This window comes from Eptatretus burgeri, chromosome 4 (genome assembly GCF_056783735.1).
Source record: "Eptatretus burgeri isolate ZD-2024b chromosome 4, Ebu_testis_v1, whole genome shotgun sequence".
Classification (NCBI taxonomy): Eukaryota; Metazoa; Chordata; class Myxini; order Myxiniformes; family Myxinidae; genus Eptatretus; species Eptatretus burgeri.
In genome coordinates this window covers 24,804,731-24,810,558 of record NC_140964.1, presented here as the reverse complement: position 1 = coordinate 24,810,558, position 5,828 = coordinate 24,804,731, and the positions used below count along the sequence as shown (strand labels likewise).

Here is a 5,828-nt window from a genome sequence, read left to right as displayed (position 1 = left end):
TCCAGGTGAGGTTCCCAGTACAACTGAGCATTGTGCCGACTGTCACGTGACAGATCTTATTAATTGTCTGAGCGGAACCAAGTCACGTGACCAGGATCTTATCCAATGACCGATCTCTATCAATCGAATCACCTCAGCTGCCATATGCCACCGTCACAATGTCAGTGAGATGAGTCAGGACTCATCTTGCTCAGATTTACATGTATTAAAATCACCAAGGCACACATATGTCAAGTCAATCAATCTCCATTACCCACCACTCATGTGCTCACAACCCACAGGTATTGGATATGTGCACAATCAACTTAACACTGAAATATATGGGTTCACAGACATCCAACAAATAAGAATATTGGAATAATCCAATAACATCTTGAGAGAGAAAGAGAAAGGGGAAGAGGAAGAGGAAGAGGAAGAGGAAGAGGAAGAGGAAGGGGAAGGGGAAGGGGAAGGGGAAGGGGAAGGGGAAGGAGGAGAAGGAGAAGGAGAAGGAGAAGGAGAAGGAGAAGGAGAAGGAGAGAGATTGGGTTGAATGGGTTAGACCCCTTAAAACCTCGGCAGCAGCACCGAGAAGCCGGCGCAGCCTCCTTGGATATCAGTGACGGCTCTGAAAAGCCGGTGCAGCCTCCTTGGATATCAGCGACAGCCTGCGGCTCGTGAAGGGTTGAGTGACCCTTCATTCTCCTCTCTGATGTGCACTTGCTGGTCTTGCGCAGCGCGCCTTGTTGCAAATCGCAGGGAGATGACGGCAGATGTCTTGACCTTCTCATACACAGTGGCATTAAAATCTGTTGGTTGTCATGGTTGTTTATTGATGTCACCATTACTTGTCAATTGTTGTTTTATTTCTGACCATATAACTGGTCAGCATGGCAACAGCTGGAACAGTCGCAAGACATGATAACTTGGTAGAAAAAAAATGCTTAGACAAAACTAAATAATCGTTGTGGAAATAAGATATTGTTGCGGGGCTGGGTATCGGCCGCGAGCACGACCGCGAGATGGAGCTGCAAGTCGGCCCGAATGATCACCCGGAATGTATAGGTCGTCGTGCTGGATAAGTCCGGAGCCGACGGGTCCTCTATCGGACCGAAATTCGCCAATGGATAGACCACGTGGGGTAGGGTCGATTGCCAATTTCAATTTACCTAAATACCCACGTGGTCCAACTACCGGGGAAATTCACCCTCGACGGAACTCGTACGAAAATGAGCCGCTTAGCGCGCTCGTTCCGTGTGCGATTCCGAGCAGTTTAATTGCCAAGAACTGGTGGTCCAAATGTCCCCTTAGGGCTGTAACAGCTTTTACTAATTCTCAATCACGCGTCATGTCGAATCAATGAAAGAAACACAATGAGCTGATACATTCAACAAATAGGGATATTTATTTACAATAGGCAGGGAGGGGAACACAAAGAGCAGAACGAAACCGACTATTAATAAATGCAATGCAAATATATACAGCACAAAAGCACTTAACCGTTCTCTACGTCGAGGATGGGCCCACGGACACACACACACACACACTCACACACTCACACTCACACACACACACACACACACACACGCACGCACACACACACACACGCACACACACACACACACACACACACACACACACACACACACACACACACACACACACACACACACACACACACACACACACACACACACACCCACACCCAAAAGAAGTGGTGGCTGACGCCTTTATTTCGGCCTTAAGCTCGGAGGATAGTGGAGCTAAAGGCCAGGGTCTATTTTGGACCTGTCCGCCTTGTGCGGTTTTCAAGATGACTCGGTTCGGCGCCCGTCCGGGCCACCAAAACCTCGACTCTGTTCCCCCCAGAGACGACACGCAACCCTTCCGGCTCCGGCGGTGGATGGTCTTTCACAAGCTCGATCTTTCAGGAGGAGGAGGAGGAGGAGGAGGAGGAGGAGGAGGAGGAAGAAGACGTTCCAGACGGCAGCGGCAAGACTAGTCCAGGCCTTTGGAGACAGCGCTCCCACAACACGAGCGCTTCAACCGACGAACGCTCCAGCAAGGTGGGTGCTCCTTCGTTGCTTCTCGCTGGCTGGCTCCTCTCTCGCTTGCTCCCTCCTTTCTCTTCTCCTCCTGCTTTTTCGCTCCTCCCTTTGGCTTCCTTCCTCTCCTTTTATGCACTCCGGCGCGCTCCCCCTCCCCCTCCTCAGCCCGCGGAGAATCTCAGGATGGGGGATAGTTGCTCTTCTCTGCAGCCTTTTTCTAACCGTCATTCTTGTTTACGCTGCAACAATCTTGGGGCGGGAGGTTGTCGTCCTCCGCTGCAACATTGTTCTTCTCTTGAAATAATTCTGATAAAACTCCTAACTATGAAAATAAATCACAGTGCATTTACATTGATTTACCCACTAGACAAGGGAAGGGGAGCTATCTATAAAACAGATACTTACCGATATAACTGAGCTATAGGAACCTGAATGTTGTGTGCGATAGTTTTCCAAATTCGTAACACTACTCCCTCCTCTTTTTACAGACTCGTCCCGAGTCGTCAAATTTTTGTGTGACCAACATGTGTAAGTTCTCCCCTGGTACATTTTACCTACAGATCCCTGAGTGCAACATTTTCTCTTTTTTATATTTTATTTTTAAATAAGTGTCCCAAAAATAAATAACCTAATGCGCTGTGTAACTTACTAACAAACTCACACAGACTCATTCGGACGACTTAACTAAATTGCCGGTGCAAGGACAAACAGGCAGGTGGGGTAAGAACTTATTTACAACCCTAACTTATCTATTTACACGAAGCATGGCCAAGGACCATGGCATCTGTGGGAAAGAAGGAATAGCAATGTCAACAGTTATGTGAGGGTGGGTGCTCTGCAGCTGAAGGTCAGACGTCTTCAGAGCCTGTTCAAAAGGTCCCCTTTTTGTGTCACTGAACCTATTTTTATTTTTTTTCAGTTTTCAGATGCTGGAGGCAACTCACCCTAACCCATCATGCCATATGTCATCCCACAGGCCATTTCAAGGGGGTAGCCAGGCTGCCCAATGCAGTCTCTGGATCCCTTGTGCATGAACAGGGAGGTAGCCAGGCTGCCCAATGCAGTCCCTGGCTCCTCCTTGACGTGAACAGGATGGAACTGGATGGATGATGCAAAACACAGAAATGATGCACGGGCTGCTCAATGCAGTCCCCGTGGTGTGGCTGCCTGTCGGGCAGCCTTTGCAAAACACTGGCGATCCTGGAGCACATGGTGATGATGATGCAGGCGCAAATGCAAATAGGGTAGCAGGCATGGCTTATGGTAGAGGCAGGCACACAAAGCATGGCAAGACAACGCCATGCAGAACAGCTGATTCAGCACAACAGGCCGGCAAGTGAAGCTGGCCGGCCTCTGGTCTCGTGGTTTGTGGAGGGAGTGCGGTGGTGCCGGCCACTCCGAAAACGGGCTCGGACCTACCCTACTGTCTCCCCCCAACCTATCGCCTTTGCCTGTCTTTGTCCATACCCACTCCCTTAATTTGTAACACAACCCAAATTTAGCCCCTTTTTATTTTATTTCATTTTTTTCTTTTCTTTTATAATTCCGTCTCCCTAACCCACTTCCTGTCTTTGTCCAGCTACCCTATCCTGTCAATCTATTCCCAACCCCTACGTTCCCATTTTGGAAGGGAATAGGGAGAGACTAGCATCCTGTCTCAAGGCCCAACAAAGCCTCAGAATGGCCTCTTTCAGATTTCAGCAATCTACCAAGGTGGGTCCAGCAGCCTACAGAGAGCGAAGGGATGGATGGTGCGAAGGGATGGATGGTGCAAAGGGGTACACTTCCTAACTATCCTACTTTTTATCCTACCTACACCAGACAAGGGAAGGGGAGCTATCTATAAAACAGATACTGACTGATATAACTGAGCAATACGAAGCTGAATGTTGAGTGCGATAGTTTTCCAAATTCGTAACAATATCTCATGTGTTAATGTCATGTATATTAGAAGTCGACAATGCAATGTTATCAACGAACAAAAGCATCAGTATAAATCGGATCGGTGTCGGAATTCAGATTAGCAACTGGATTGGCTTCAGTTGTGGCTGGGTGCTTGCACTGCAGCTGTCTGACCATATCTACCATAACCAGTATTTGCAAACAGCTGATTTGTTCAACTTCAGAAGCTCCACTGCAAGTTTTTGAGTGAAACAGGCATCGTCCCTCAATTTTTATCTTGGATATCAGCAGAGATGCAACTGTGCTCCTTTCAAGGTGGCTTCTGACCCCACAGTCAATCTTCCGGACCAGAAAAATGCAGATCTCACTGTCGGGATTGCTTGCAGGGAGAGACAGTCACGCATAAACCAGAATCAGCAAAATGGAGTACATTGGTGAGAATGAACAGATTCCTCTTACCTCATGAAGCTTTGCCCAGAAGATGTAGATGCTCAGGTCCTCAGGCAGATTGGCCATGTCTGCCATCGAGAAGTCAACAGCATCAGTCTTCAGCACATTTAGCTTTTCATCAAGTTTCAGCAGAAGCAAGTGATTTGCTCAGCAGACGGCAGTATTCGGAAAATCACTGTATGTGATGCGCTTCAAAGGATTGAGGGTTCTCAGATCAGATAACAATGACGCATGAGTATACCATTCCAACCGATTCCTTTTCGTCCTCGAGATCAGAAAATAAAGACAAGGAAATCTAACACAGGTGGTGGTCATTCAGCCCATCATGCCTGCATAAACACCATGCTAATTTATCTACACAAGATCCAAGGATGAAAAGGCAAAAAAAAAAATTTAATTAATGAAATAATTGCTTGATTGTTTTTTGTGTGTGTGTGTGTGTGTGTGTGTGTGTGTGTGTGTGTGTGTGTGTGTGTTTTGTTCTTTCCCTCAGGGAAGGGGGCGTGGGCTTGGTTAAAAACACACCTCAACCACACAACCCCCCCTTAACAAGACCCCCACTAACAGCACTCCGAACACATGCACACAATCACCCATCAATGCTTAAGCTACCTAAAAGTCCTGTCAACATCCCCATACCCCTCGATCTGCATAACTTCCAGGTACCCATCTAATTCCAATTTAAACTTATCGACTGTTTCTGCTGCCACTACCTTTCCAGGGAGGCCATTCCATGTATTAACTACTCTCTGAGTAAAAGTCCCCTGCTTTGGTACCGTCTTAACTCTCCTCTTCTTTACTCTCAGACTATGGTCCTTGGTCCTATCACTGTCTACTCTGTGGAATAATTCGTCTTCACTTATTTTATCAATACCTTTCATTATCTTAAATATCTCTACCATATCTCCTCGTAACCGCCTCCTTCCCACTGTATAAAGCCCTCTCTCCTTCAGGCACTCCTCATAGCTGAGTCGAGCTAGGCCCGAAATCAATCGAGTAGCCCTGCGCTGAACCCTCTCTATGGCAGCGATGTCCTTCCGGAACTGTGGTGACCAGAACTGCACACAATATTCTCAATGTAGCCCTCACTAAATTCCTGTACAATGTTAAAAGCACCTCTTTTGATTGATATATGATCCCTCTCCGAATACAACCGAAAACCCTATTTGCTTTCCCAATAGCTGATGGGAACCGTGCTGCCTGCTTACCTTCCATATCTATTACCACCCCCAGATCCTTCTCCTCTGTGACACGCTCCAAAATTACCCCTTGCATCCTGTAATCTCTATTTTCATTGTTCTTTCCCATCCCCAACACTTTACACTTGATCAGGTTAAATTCCATTTGCCAATCTTTTGCCCAATCTATGCAAGTATCAATACTTTCCTGAATATGATCACCACCCCCTCTGCTATCCACATTACCTCCAAGCTTTGTGTAATCTGAAAA

General features: G+C 47.1%; 1 long non-coding RNA gene across 1 annotated transcript in view; it reads right to left on the bottom strand.

The window, feature by feature from the left end:
• Positions 1-526: 526 nt before the first annotated feature.
• Positions 527-5,828, bottom strand: part of LOC147027640 (uncharacterized) — a 167,937-nt gene continuing 162,635 nt past the window's right edge. Inside the window, exon 5 of the long non-coding RNA XR_015057168.1 lies at positions 527-4,447. This is a non-coding gene — a long non-coding RNA (uncharacterized LOC147027640). The remainder of the gene's footprint in view (positions 4,448-5,828) is intronic.